We start from the raw sequence: 13,870 nt of genomic DNA, 5'->3' as shown, positions 1-13,870 counted from the left end.
TATAGTCATTCAGTGGAATAGAGGACTTTCAAGAATTCTCGATGAATAAAACAGTTGAATAGAAAATTTGACATTCAGATACAAGAAGCAAGAGAAGCATGAGAAGGTAAACAGGGAAAAGAAATCATAAGGAACTTATCAAAGTTGAACTATTAACATTCCTACATGGAAAAACAATAATTGTAACTGATGAAACTTTTGTCATTATTAAAATAGTTGAAGGGAACAGAAATATATATATGTTTATATATGAGGGTATGTGGGCATATGAATACATATGTAAATGTGTGTATATGTTTACAGGTATACATATGTAATGGGAATGCAAATTTGGAAGATCTTCCCTGCCCCTAGGCTAAAGTGCACCGGAAGCCTGGGGAGGGAGGCTTGTTTTTCAGTAGATACTTCTTGATTGGCCAGTGAGTCAATAAGGTTGTTACATTCTCTGAGCCAGGAGAAGGCTATATAAGCCCTGATGTGTAGCTTTGTTTTGGGACTCACTTTGAGAAGTGTTCTGTGATTTGATCTGAATTCTGGGAAGCCGTTGTTGAGAGTCCCCCGGCTTTGAAAAACCCAGATGTGGAAACCCAGATGTTGACTGGGTATGGATGTAATGGTTGGACAGTTTGGAAATCTGTCTACTTGATGTTTCTGTCTTGATAATTATGCCTGTATACTTTGAGGTTCGGGGTGCTGACCTTTTCTCCTGAACAAGGCAAACGATATATGTCTGACTGATTAAAGTAAGTTTGTTAACCCATTTTGAGTTGCTTTCCTTTAACAAAGCAGATCCAAGAACCTGTGCTAGCAGCCACCCTGGGCACGCTTGGGGTGCTTTCTGCTACAACATAGATAGATTGATAGATAAATACAACATAGATAAATTGGCACAGGACCAATTTAACAAGAAGGGATGATACTTAAAAGGTGAAATGAAGAGTGGAGAGAGGAATATAATGAGAGGAGATGGGGAGAAACAGAATGGGGTAAACTATCTCATAAAGAAGAGGCAAGGGAAAATGGTTACAATAAAGGGGAAGAATAGGAAGGCAAAAGGGAATGGGTCAACCTTATTCTCATTTAATTTGGCTTGGGGAGGAAATAAAATACACACTAAATAGGGTATCTCACCCTACAGGAGAGTAGGGGCGAAGGGAATGAGAGGGAGGATGATGGAAGAAAGGGCAGGCTGGTGGGGAGGGAAGTTGGAAGCATCCACTTTTGAAAAGGGAAGGGATCATTTTGAAAAGGGATGGGATCAAAGTAGAGAATAGAACAAGTGGGAGGTGGGATAGGAGGGAGGGAAATATAGTCAGTCTTTCAAAATGTATCTATTATGTTATTGTTTTGCCTTAGCTACACATGTACAACCTATACTGAACTGCTAATCTTCCCAGTAAGGATGGGTGACAAGGGAGGAAGGAAATGAATCTTTAATTCAAAGTTTTAATATCAAATGTTCAAAAATATATATACTATTTTTAATACTATTTTACATGTAATTGGGAAATAAGATATATAGGCACTGGGGCATAGAGATCCACCATGCCCTATTGGAAAAGTCGAAAGGGGTACGGGAGAAAATATGGGAGAGAGCAGATTGGAGGAGGGGATATCCTGTGGGACTGCTATTTTGGGGCGGTGGGTAGGGGAAAAACAGGTAGAAAATTTGTAACTCAAAATCTGGCGGAAATGAATGATGTAAATCAGAAAAATGGAAAAAAATTAACATTATAACTATTATGTTTGCTAAGTTATAATCAGAAAGATTATCTCAAAATAGGCTTAGGTCATTAAGAAGTCTTCAGAGATTATTTGTGAAATAGTGGCAATGAGGCTTGACCTGTAATTTCAATGGTATAAGATGAAAAAGTCCCTCTACGAAGCATGATGACACCTTCTCTAGTTTATGATCTTAGGGAATTACCCAGAATGGTTAATGGTTAAGTAACTTGCCCAGAGTTACATAGCCAGTACAAGTTGGAGGCAGGACTTGAATCCAGATCAAACTGGCATGAGAAAAGCCAGATTCTATCCATTATGCTACACTTCCTCTTTTTTACCACCACCTTCCCAGTCACCCAGGCTCACAACCTAAGTGTCATGCTTGACTCTTAGACACAAAAGATCACCCTCTACCCTCTACATCCAATCTGTTGCCAAGTCCTGTTGCCTTTACTTGCGTAACATCTCTCCAATATGCTCTGTTCTCTCCTCTGACATTGGTACCAGCCCTCATCACCTCATACTGGAACTACTGCTATACTCTGCTGGTGGATCTCCCTGACTTGAGGTAGTCATATCCCTTCTTTGCTCAGCTATCAAAATGATCTTCCTAAAATGCAGATGTTAACCACATCATATTCTCTATTCAGTATACTCCGATGGTTCCTTATCAAACCAAGGATCAAATACAAAATCATCTGGCTTTCAAAGCACTGTACAACCTGGTCCTGTCCTCTCTCTCTCCCCCCCCCCCCCCCCTTCCCAATATTTTAACAATTTACTCCACCTAAACCCAGTACTCTATGATAAGTGACACTGACCTCCTTGCTATTCCTTGCACAAAACACCCCCAGACTGGGCATTTTCACTGATTGCCCGCTATGACTAGAATTCTCTCCCTCTTCATCTCTCTGGGTTTCTTCCATTGATTACTTCAGCTAAAATCTCACCTTCTACAGGAAGCCTTAATACTAATGCCTTCCCTCTGTTAATTATCTCCAATTTATCCTGTTTATACCTGTTTCCATATTTTCTCTTCCATTGAACTGTGAGTTCCTTCATGTCAAGGATTATCTTTTGCCCTTCTCAAATAGTAGGTGCTTAATAAATATTTATTGACCGACTGAAATCTGGCTCCTGTTAGTCTTTCAATAAATTAATTAATTAGTGGATAAAGAAATGGATGAATGGATGGCCAGCTAGAAAACACTAATAAAGCACTGAATATATGACAATCACTGTGCTAAGTGCTGGTTATACAAATATAAAAGCAAAGGTTGGGGTGGCTAGGTGGTGCAGTGACTAGAGCCCGGCCCTGGAGTCAGGAGGACCTGAGTTCAAATCCGGCCTCAGACATTTGACATACTTACTAGCCATGTGAATTTGGGCAAGTGGCTTAACCCCAACTGCCCTCCAAAAAGCAAAAACACAAAAATAAAAGCAAAGGTAGTTACAAGGACTGTCTTTTGTATTTCTTTAGAACCCCAGCTATTTAGCACAGTGCCTGATACATTATTAGGTGCTTAAAAATGTTTACTGATCAACAACTAAAATGTTTCTTAGATCAAAGGTATTGCTTCCTGGACCAAAAAGGGGAATCTAATAAAATTCTCAAAGGTTGCATATGCTATTAATATTTTTTAAAGCATATATTGCTTCTACATTCCTTACAATACTAAGTGGTAGCATACATTATTTACCAAAACCATAAAAACATATTATAACCACTCATATAAACATGAACTGCTAAGGTAGGAAGTGAACGTAAAATCTTTCTTAAATGTACTGATCAGGTCAACAAGCCCAAGTTGGTTTTTTTTTTCCTATTGTTAAAAATGAATTGAAATATCATAGTTTATAAGGAATCTACATCTGTTACACCCAAAAATGGAAACCTTGGTCATCTTATTCGATATTGTGGATTGTCAACTGATCAAATGGTTGGTAGCTGAGCAAATGGAAGAGAAACTAAAGTCGGCCTTACAAAAGCCTTAAAAATTCTATTACAGGGGTGGCTAGGTGGCGCAGTGAATAGCACCAGCCTTAGATTCAGGAGGACCAGCATACAAATTGGGTCTCAGACACTTAACACTTACTAGCCATGTAGCTTTGGACAAGTCACTTAACCCCAATTGCCCTGCTATCCCTGCTCCAAAAAGAAAACAAAAATCCAGTATGAAGCCTCGGTCCAGTATGAAAATATACGCACTACTAGCAGCAAAAAGCATTCTTGCCTTTGATAAAATAAAATAAAACCTACTTGTTTTTATCTCCTAAAATAAAACTGAGGAATAGGGGGCACATTCAAAGAATGTGTCATGGTACAGTCAGGCTGTTCAAAAATTTTACTTGCAAAAGACTGTATTCAAATTCAAAATATTTTTTCATTTTGTTAAAGAATCACACTAAAGTCTCCACTAGTCTCTCATTTTATAATTCATATTTTTAACATGAGCAAAGCTGTCTATTTTTTCCCCTCTAGTGTTTCATAAACCAGAAGCATGTCTAGAGAAAATTGAATTGGTGCCTAAATAAACTAAACTGCTTATTTTCTGTATTTTCTGAATGAATTTCACAACAGGAAAACTGCAGTTTTACCTAACATTGGACTCTGTTAGCAATCAATCAAAAATGGGCATAAGAACCACACACACAAATATTTTGCTAAATATCTGACATTTTAAAGGTAAATTAAAAAGAAAAGTACTATTTTATAATGATTTGATTCTTTTAGTCACCTTTTAATTTGTTCCAAGTCATACTTTTATTAATAAATATTGAGACATGCTACTATGTTCCTACAGTTTAAATTGACTTCTGCAATCAAATTTTTCATCTTTTTGCTACCAAATAAGTGTTTATACATGTAATTTTCTGGATTTTAATTTCTAAACCAGAGGTAGATTAGGGAAGAAACAAGGAGAAAAGGACAGTTATTACAAAAGACAAAAATGATACAGGGTTAAGGCAAAACCAAATAAAAAATATAAACATTTTTAAACATAGCCATTTTCTAAGAAAGTTTTTACTGTACCTATTAATACTGGGAAAATGCCAAAAAAACAAACAAACAAACAAACAAAAAACCCCATACTAGCAGCCTGCTCCCTGTCACATATATAAAACAAATGTCTTTTTGGTATCAATATTTTTCCCAGTTATGCTATTTGACAAATGAACACAGAACAGATAATTAAAACTAAAGCAAACCCAAAGGTAATGGAGAAACACAAAGTGGAAATAAATTAGTGGTAGCACATTTTCAATGAAAATAAATTAATTCACGGTATAAGTGTTGTCAGATAATAAATAATCCACAAAATGTATGATCTGAAAAGGAGATGGATCAGTAAGAGTGAAGGATAAAAAAATGATTACATTAAGTACTTCCATTATATGTACAAAATGCTGAAATGCCTTTAAGAACATTTCAAGGATAGAAAGAACATCTATAGAAGATGTATGAGAAGACAAGACATGAATCACATAGGCATAAGTTTACAAAGATTCATTTAGATCAAAGATGTATTTAATTGTTGAAGTAAAAGCAATAAGTTTATAATTTACTCTAAATGTACTAAGAATATAAAACATTTTGTTTAATTTTTAATTTAACTTAACATGCTTTAGCATATTAACTAGTTTTGTTGTTCTTATTTTTTTAATTGTACTTACCGTGTTTCCCCGATAATAAGACACTGTCTTATTAAATTTTTTGGAAAGAAAAACACCAGAGGGCTTATTTTCAGGATAGGTCTTATTATCGGGGAAACACGGTATCTATGGCAGCATCATGTAGAACTGGGAATATGAAGAGGACCTAGATTTAAATCTTAGATCTTCTCCTTGTTAGATGAGGGAATTTGGACAAGTAACTACCTTTGAGTTTCTTCTTCAAGATCTGGACCAAATGAGGGCATTTGACAATAGAGGGCTCTACCTGGAGGCAGGAAGACAAGTTCAAAACCAGCCTTAGACATTTCCTAGCTATGTGACCCTGGGTAAATTACTAACCCCTATTTCTTCAACTGTAAAATGAAGATAATAACTCTTCCTGACAGGGTTATGAGGATATTTGTGTAATAATATTTGTAAAGCACTTCTATCTTAACACAGGGCTTGGCACACAAATACTTAATAAATTCTCTCCCCTTATTATTTGAGGCAAAGTTTTTTCATTCCATAAGCTATTTTTGGCATACTATATTAATGCTGTAGAAAGTTTCAATTAAGAAATCTTCCATCAAAAGTTTACCTTTCAACTATCCAAATTAACATATACCCAGAGTATGACTAAGGTGTTTAAAAATTATCCATAAAACAGAACTGTTAAAACTTCATGCTTCATCAGTATAGCTATAAATTAATATTAGTCCAAAATTTTAAATGTTAATTACTCTCAATAAACTAATCTTTTCTGTATTGTTATCTTGAGCTTAATTATTTTATATTCATATGTTGTAGCCTATTTAATTATGAAACTTTACAAGAAACATATCTAGTTCTCAACCTGAAATACTTAATTTTTTTTCTCTTTCAAAGGAAAAAAAAATTGAATAAACCTCTGACTATCTCTCCACACCTCCCTGATTGGAAGTTGATTTTCTGAATCCAACTATAAAACTACATTTTTCCCTATTTCAGTTTATTATTGATTAAGCCCAATGTTCTTGTCAGAAAAATCTTTGTTAGCCATTGTGCTCAGCTTTGCATAATTTGTTCCCTCATTCCCTAAAAAGCCATCAGTCTCCCTCCAAGTCACGCCTTCAAATATTAACTAGCACAGATCACCACTGGGATAACCTACCAGAGACTTGATACTGACCTAAAAATGAATACTCATGTAAATTCTGAGTCTACTTTACTATCACATTACTTAGCCCATATATTTCCATCTTCTTTAGAAGGACAGCATGAGGGGTGGCTAGGTGGCTCAGTGAGTAAAGCACCAGCCCTGGAGTCAGGAGGACCCGAGTTCAGTTGGGGCCTCAGACACTAAACACCCATACACAAAAAAGTAGCTGTATAACCTTGGGCAAGTTACTTAACCCCAATTGCTCTCCAAAAAAAAAGGCAAAAAGGACAGCGTAAAAGAAAATTCTCAAATGCCTTCCTTAAATTCAGATATTTAAACAAATTTATCTACCCACAGATCATGTCTAATAAATCTGTCAAAAAAGGAAATGAGATTTTTATGTTATTTTATCCAATGTATGCAATACTATTTTCCTCACTCAAAAATATTTATATTCTTTATAAAAAATATAAAGAGTATCTTTATATTCAATGAAGCTTTTTAGTTTTAAGTAATCAAAAATGTTTACTGTGGGGTTTACAGAGGGATCTTCTCTAGCTTGTTAGTTTAAGCAATATCCCACCAACCAGATGTTTCCTTATGGTCTCTTATGACCTGACCTTTTATATTAAGGTTTCTAGGCAGAATCCACAAAATGACACTCAGAGGGAAGCTAACCTCCTGCTGAGGACAGCCCAGCAGACTGGCAGGAATCTGCCAGCTCAGTTCTCTGGGAGCTGAGCCCAGCCCCACACAGAGGCTTTAGCCCCAGGGCAGGCCTGAACAGCCTCCAGCCCCAGGGACTCCACATCAGTAGCAGCTGTGGCCATTTCCAGATTTATCAACACATAGATGCGAAGGACAAAGTGAGAGGTCAGTGCACTCTGGACTTTGGGACCCAGTAAGTGGGAGTGCATGGCTTTTGCCCCTGAGACGCCGGCACAGCCAGCCAGCACCACATGGCAGCTTCAGCTCCTGGCCTACAGAGGGTAGGGGGACCAAGCAACCAGTCTGAGGGGTAATTGCTCTTGCTTTAACCTGCTTGGATCTGGATTGCAGTCTAGGGTGGAGGTCCTGGGGTGCGTGTCCAGTTTGCCAGAGTGTGTGGAAGCCTCAGAGAGGGCACCCATCTAATACTTCCAGGAGGTGAGAAAACCCCAGCATTTGGGACAAAAGCTCCCCTGTCTGGTGGCAGAGTCCTACTGTGGCAAAAAGCCCAGGGGTCAAGTGACTGAGGGGCAACATGACCAGGCAAAGGAAACAAGGCAGACAGAAGATGCCAATATTAGACTCCTATTTTGGGGACAAAAAGGAGCAAAGCACGGAACAGGAGCAAGTGAAGTCAGAACTCCTGCACCAAAAGCTTCAAAGGAAAATAAGAGCTGGTTACAGGCCATTGAGGACCTTAAGAAGCAGATAAGTAAAGTGGAGGAAAAATTGGGAAGAGAAATGAGAACAATGCAAGAAAGTTATGAAATGAGAGTCAACAGCCTGACTGAGGAAAATTACAGCTTAAAAAACAGACTAACTCAAATGGCAAAAGAGGCTCAAAAAGGCAATGAGGAGAGGAATGCCTTAAAAAGCCGAATTTGCCAGATGGAAAAAGAATCTCAAAAGCTCAATGAGGAGAATCATTGCTTCAGAATAACACTGGAGCAAATGTAAGCTAATGACTTTATGAGAAATCAAGATGCTGTTTAACAGATCCAAACAAATGAAAGAATGGAAGGCAATGTGAAATATCTCATGCGAAAAACCACTGACCTGGAAAATAGATCCAGGAGAGATAATTTAAAAATTATTGGACTATCTGAAGGCCATGATCAAAGTAAGAACCTAGAAATCATCCTCCAGGAAGTTCTCAAAGAAAACTGCCCTAGAAACTGAAGAGTAGAAGAGAGCTAGAAATGAGAGGTAGATTAAATTTTTTATGGTAAAAATATATATATTTATGAAGAATAGTGCCAATATTTCCATTAAAGCTTTACTTTGACATCTTATCATAGTGAACTTTAAAGTTCTTCAAATTTTTGCCACTAGATCACAAGCTTTGGGAGGCACCACAAGGTTAGAAAGGCTTGTATATAGGCCTGATGACAAACCTTGCACCTATTGTCCAAATACCAATGTATCTTAAAACAGAGAGATTCATCACCAGAATAGAAGGCATCAGATAAAAGCTTTTGGCCAAAGCAACTAAGGAGACTTTCTCCTTGGGTAGCAGAGGGTAATATTCTCTGTCAGGTCAAGGTATGCCTAAAGAGACACAGGTCTTTGATGTACTGAAGCATTAAATGGGCGGCAAGAGGAGGCAATATTCAATTTTGTGATGGAAATGAAAAGAAATGGTAAAAACAAATTTGTTTTAAGTTGAGGTTACTCAGAATTTAATGCTAGGATTCAGATTTAGCTTTTTTAATTTTCTTGCTCTAACAGTTTTGACATTTAACAAAATAAAGCCCTTTACATGAGTAAAAAAAAAAAAAACTGCCCTGATGTTTTAGAACCAGAGGGCAAAACAGAGGTTGAAAGAATCCACCAATCACCTGCTGAAAAAGATCCCAAAAAGAGAACTCCTAGGAATATTATAGCCAGGTTCCAGAATTCCCAGTTTAAGGAGAGAATATTACAAGAAGCCAGGAAGAAAAGTTTTTAATATTGTGGAAACACAATCAGGATAGCCTAGGATCTGGCAGCTTCTACACTGAGGGATTGAAGGGCTTGGAATATGATATTCAGGAGGTCAAAGGAGCTGGGATTAAAACCGAGAGTCACCTACCCAGAAAAACTGAGTTTCATGTTTCAGGGGAAAATATGGTCATTCTGTGGAATAAAGGACTTTTAAGCATTCTTGTTGAAAAAACCAGAGTTGAATAGAAATTTTGACATTCAGATACAAGAAGCAAGAGAAGCATGAGAAGGTAAACAGGGAATAGAAATAATAAGGAACTTATCAAAGTTGAACTATTAACATTCCTACATGGAAAAACAATAATTGTAACTGATGAAACTTTTGTCATTATTAAAATCGTTGAAGGGAACAGAAATATATATATATGTTTATATATGAGGGTATGTGGGCATATGAATACATATGTAAATGTGTGTATATGTTTACAGGTATACATAGATAGAGGGCACAGGACCAATTTAACAGGAAGGGATGATATTTAAAAGGTGAAATGAAGAGGTGAGAGGGGAATATAATGAGAGGAGATGGGGAGAGACAGAATGGGGTAAACTATCTCATAGAGAAGAGGCAAGGGAAAATGGTTACAATGGAGGGGAAGAATAGGAAGGCAAAAGGGAATGGGTCAACCTTATTCCCAATTGAATTTGGCTCAGGGATGGAATGAAATACACACTAAATAGGGTATCTCACCCTACAGGAGAGTAGTGGGGAAGGGGATCACAGGGGGGATGATGGAAGGGAGGGCAGGCTGGGGGGAAGGGAAGTTGGAAGCACCCACTTTTGAAAAGGGATGGGAACAAAGTAGAGAATGGAACAAGTGAGAGGTGGGATAGGAGGGAGGGAAATATAGTCAGTCTTTTACAATATATCTTCCCAGTAAGGGTGGGTGACAAAGGAGGAAGGGAATGAATCTGGAATTCAAATTTTAAAATCAAATGTTTAAATATATGTGTGTATACATATACATAATACTATTATTATAGAGATCCACTGGAAAAGTCGAAAAGGGTATGGGAGAAAATATGGGAGAGAGCAGATTGGAGGAGGGGATATCCTGTGGGACTGCTATTTCGGGGCGGTGGGTAAGGGGAAAAACGGAGAGAAAATTTGCAACTCAAAATCTTGCAGAAATGAATAATTTAAATCAGAAGTTAATAAAGCATTTGAAAAAAAAAAAGATTTCTATCCCATCAAAAATTTGGTGGGTAGACAGTGTAAAATATTGGTCTAAGGCTATTTTCTGCCAAATTGTCCCTTCCCCTCCCCCCCAGTATTTCTTGTCAAAACTTTCCTCTGAAGTTTTGTGTTCTTGGGATTACAGAAGACTGATGCACTATACTCATTTTCTTCTTGTTTACCTATTGTGTCCTATCGATTTACTTTTCCTTTTGATGTACTTTTAGCCAATGCCAAACAATTTCAAAAATAAATAACAGTTTATGATTTAAAAAAAGTCAATGCTATTATTTCTCCTTGCCTTTTTTTTCCATTATCTCTGTTGAAATCATTGACCTTAATTATTTTGAATAACTACATGCTGTTTAGCTCAATGGGAGAATCTTTGTGGTTTGAATATTATGGCATTAAATATATAAATTAATTTAGGTATCATCATTCATGTTACAGCATAAAATGAACAAAGACTATTTTGTAAGTTATTTACATATTCCCTTATTTTTGACAAAGACTGTTTCTAAGTTGCATTGCTGTGAGTCCTGAATACATCTTGGTAAATCAGTAGATAAGATACTCCTTTTTGTAGTTAACTGAATTTTTCTAATTCTTATTTCTAGATTCTATTAATACATAAAGAAATGTTGATTTTATCCTATGACTTTAAATTAGTTGTTACCAATTTTTGTATATTCTGTGGTGTTTATTGTTTCCAATAAAGATAATTGCATTTTTTCCTTGACTAGTTTTTATTTCCTTGTCTTATTTCTATAGTTAGCGTTTCTAACATTCAAATAGCAAATAATACTAGTAGTAATAAGCATCTTGGAATGTCCTGGTAAATGTTTAAAAACCAATTCTCCAAGGAGAAAATGTGTGCAGTACACACTTTTAAATTTAATCTGCATTATTAACATTTCTTCCATCATTTTCTTAAGTCTAGGAATCAATAAAACAACAAATCAAACCCTGATTTGTAGCATTTGCCCATTTCTCAGGTGTCAATGCTCACAATGAAATTTTGTCTGAGGTACAAGTGCTGCCACTGAAATTTTAACAGTTGGATTGGTAGGGCTGGCTCAAGAATACCTATTTTTTACTCCTGATCTTAATGAGAAATCCTATAGTGCCTCCGCATTACAAATATTTAGGACCAAATGCTACTCCCCAATAGCTAAGTGGAGAAAAAATAGAAGCCGTATTTTTTTAAATGCAAACTGTCAACAACCATATTAAAAATGGTCTAAATAGTAAGAGAAACATAAATCAAAAGAACTTTGAGATTTTAAGACAATCAACAAACTGGCAAACAAGATAGGGATAAGGATTGGACTTCTGGTTTCACTGATCTAAAGAACTCCTGGATGAGGCGACTGAAAATGAGACAAATAATCATGCTATAGAGTTTGTTCTAATTATATTCACAGGAAAAATTAAAAGGATGAAAATTGTCTATTGTTGAAATTTTGATATGCCAACAAATAGATAAGTCACTGTGTATGTGTGTGTGTGTGTATCTATATACATATCTGAGACAGACACTACAAATGGATAATTTGGGCCTTGGGTTGAACAGGAATACACTTCTTACCCATAGCTGTGAAAGGCATAATATCTACTTCTTAACAAAAAAACAAAACAAAACAAAAAAACATAGAAATAATTACAAAAGACATATAACGATCACATGAAACTGAAAAGTTTGTGCACAAACAAAATTAATTCACCTAGGACAGGAAGAAAAGCAGTTAAATGGGAAAAAAATCTTTGTATCAAATTTCCCTGATAAGTTTGATATCCAAGATAAATAAACAACACAGATACACACATACACATGTACATACACATATGTCTATATGTGCTTTTCTGTGTGTATGTATAGCAATTCCTCCCTAGATAAGTGGACAAAGGATATGAACAAAAGTTCTCAAAAGATGAATTGCAAACTATTAGCAACCACATGAAAGAATTCTAATCACTAATGAAAGAAAATGCAAATCAAAGCAACCTAAGGTTTCACTTCATATCTTGAAAATTGGCAAAGGTAACAAAATGTGGGAATAGTCATTGTTGGAGGGGTTGTGGAAAGACAGGCAAGGCTAGGGGTATTGCTGGTAGACCTGTAAATGAGTACAAACATTCAGGAGAGCAATATGAAATTATGCAAATAAAATGACTAAGATGTCCATACCTTTGGACATGGCAATTCTACTTCTAGGTTTATAAGCATTATGTCATTGATAAGAACAGATTTTCCATAAGTATCAAAATATGTAAAGCAGCACTTTTTGAGACAGCAAAAAACTGGAAACAAAGCAGATGCCCACTTAGTGGGGAATGCAGTAGAATAGCAGTTTCCTGATACAGCTTCCCTTACTCTGACACAACTTTCTCCCCATACAACTTCCTTCTACCCCAATTTCCCTAATGGCTATCCTGGTAAAGCTCCAACCTCCCCCTACACCTTGCCCCCAAACCCAGCGGCTTTGATACAGCATTATGCTTAAGGCCAATAGAAGTTCTAGGTAAGTGGGCTCCATGACTACACAAACTGCTACACCTGACTGAGTGACCAGATAAGATGTATTTCCAGATGGACACAAGAAGGGTCTACTTCAGAGAAGGTATACTTATTGTATATCCTTGCCATGTTAGGGCAGAATAAACTTCTTAAACATAAACCTTTTCAACAACTAACAAGCACCTCATTTCATCCCACCTACAACTTGAAATGACTAAACAAATTGTGGTACATGAATGTAATGTTATGAGAAATTATAAATATGATGACTAAAAGAACAAAAAAGTATGAAAAGACTTACACAATCTAATACATAGTGAAATAAGTGGAGCCAAGAAATAATGACTAGAATAATATAAGTGGAAAGAACCACAAAAAATCAAGTGAATATTGTGAATTTACAAGGAACGTAACTCCAAAGCAGGGATTTAAGACACACGCACAACACACAGATACACATACCACAGTCACCCTCTGCAAAAGTGGGAGAGGTTCATGTGTGTAATAACACTGAACATATTTTCAGAACTTTTTACTATCTAGATCAGTTTTACTGATATTTATTCTTTAAAAAATATTATGTGAGATAGCTCTTTGGGAAGCAAAGGGGAGGAAAATTGGGGAGAAATTTTGGTGATGTAAAAAGAAAAATCATCAATAAAAAATATTCTGAGTTGAATAGGAGGACATGAGGTGGGCGCAATGCCTCAGGAAATCACTCAGGAAGTCAGAGAGAAAATTATCCTTTTATATTGGTTGCACTGCTCCTCATTCCAGAAAAACTACTGTTGAAAAATTTTTAATAAAATTGTCTATTAAAGCTATCCAGATACCTGAAAACAACAATACCTTTGTATTGAGGTCATCATATAAAAAGACTTGGATGCCTATAAATATCTAGCAATTATGGTCTGATAGCAATGTCAATACTTGCATATAACTTAGTCAATGTTTATCACTTAGT

The 13,870-nt window shown here is 36.3% G+C and overlaps 1 protein-coding gene across 5 annotated transcripts in view; it reads right to left on the bottom strand.

The window, feature by feature from the left end:
* ATF7IP (activating transcription factor 7 interacting protein) overlaps positions 1–13,870 on the bottom strand; it is a 174,086-nt gene that overhangs the window by 98,193 nt on the left and 62,023 nt on the right. Inside the window, exon 1 of one of the 5 annotated variants that reach the window (XM_069101540.1) lies at positions 5,401–5,475. The exons of the other annotated variants lie outside the window; for them this stretch is intronic. The gene's annotated coding sequence lies outside the window, so the exon portion shown is untranslated. Of the gene's footprint in view, positions 1–5,400; positions 5,476–13,870 lie in introns of those variants that run through there. 5 annotated transcript variants of the gene reach the window in all.

This window comes from Petaurus breviceps, unplaced genomic scaffold (assembly GCF_028583685.1).
Source record: "Petaurus breviceps papuanus isolate PSGF00001 unplaced genomic scaffold, PetGlider_PUasm1.0 470, whole genome shotgun sequence".
NCBI lineage: Eukaryota > Metazoa > Chordata > Mammalia > Diprotodontia > Petauridae > Petaurus > Petaurus breviceps.
Note: the sequence above shows the minus strand (reverse complement) of the source record. Positions and strands in the feature narration are given on the sequence as shown.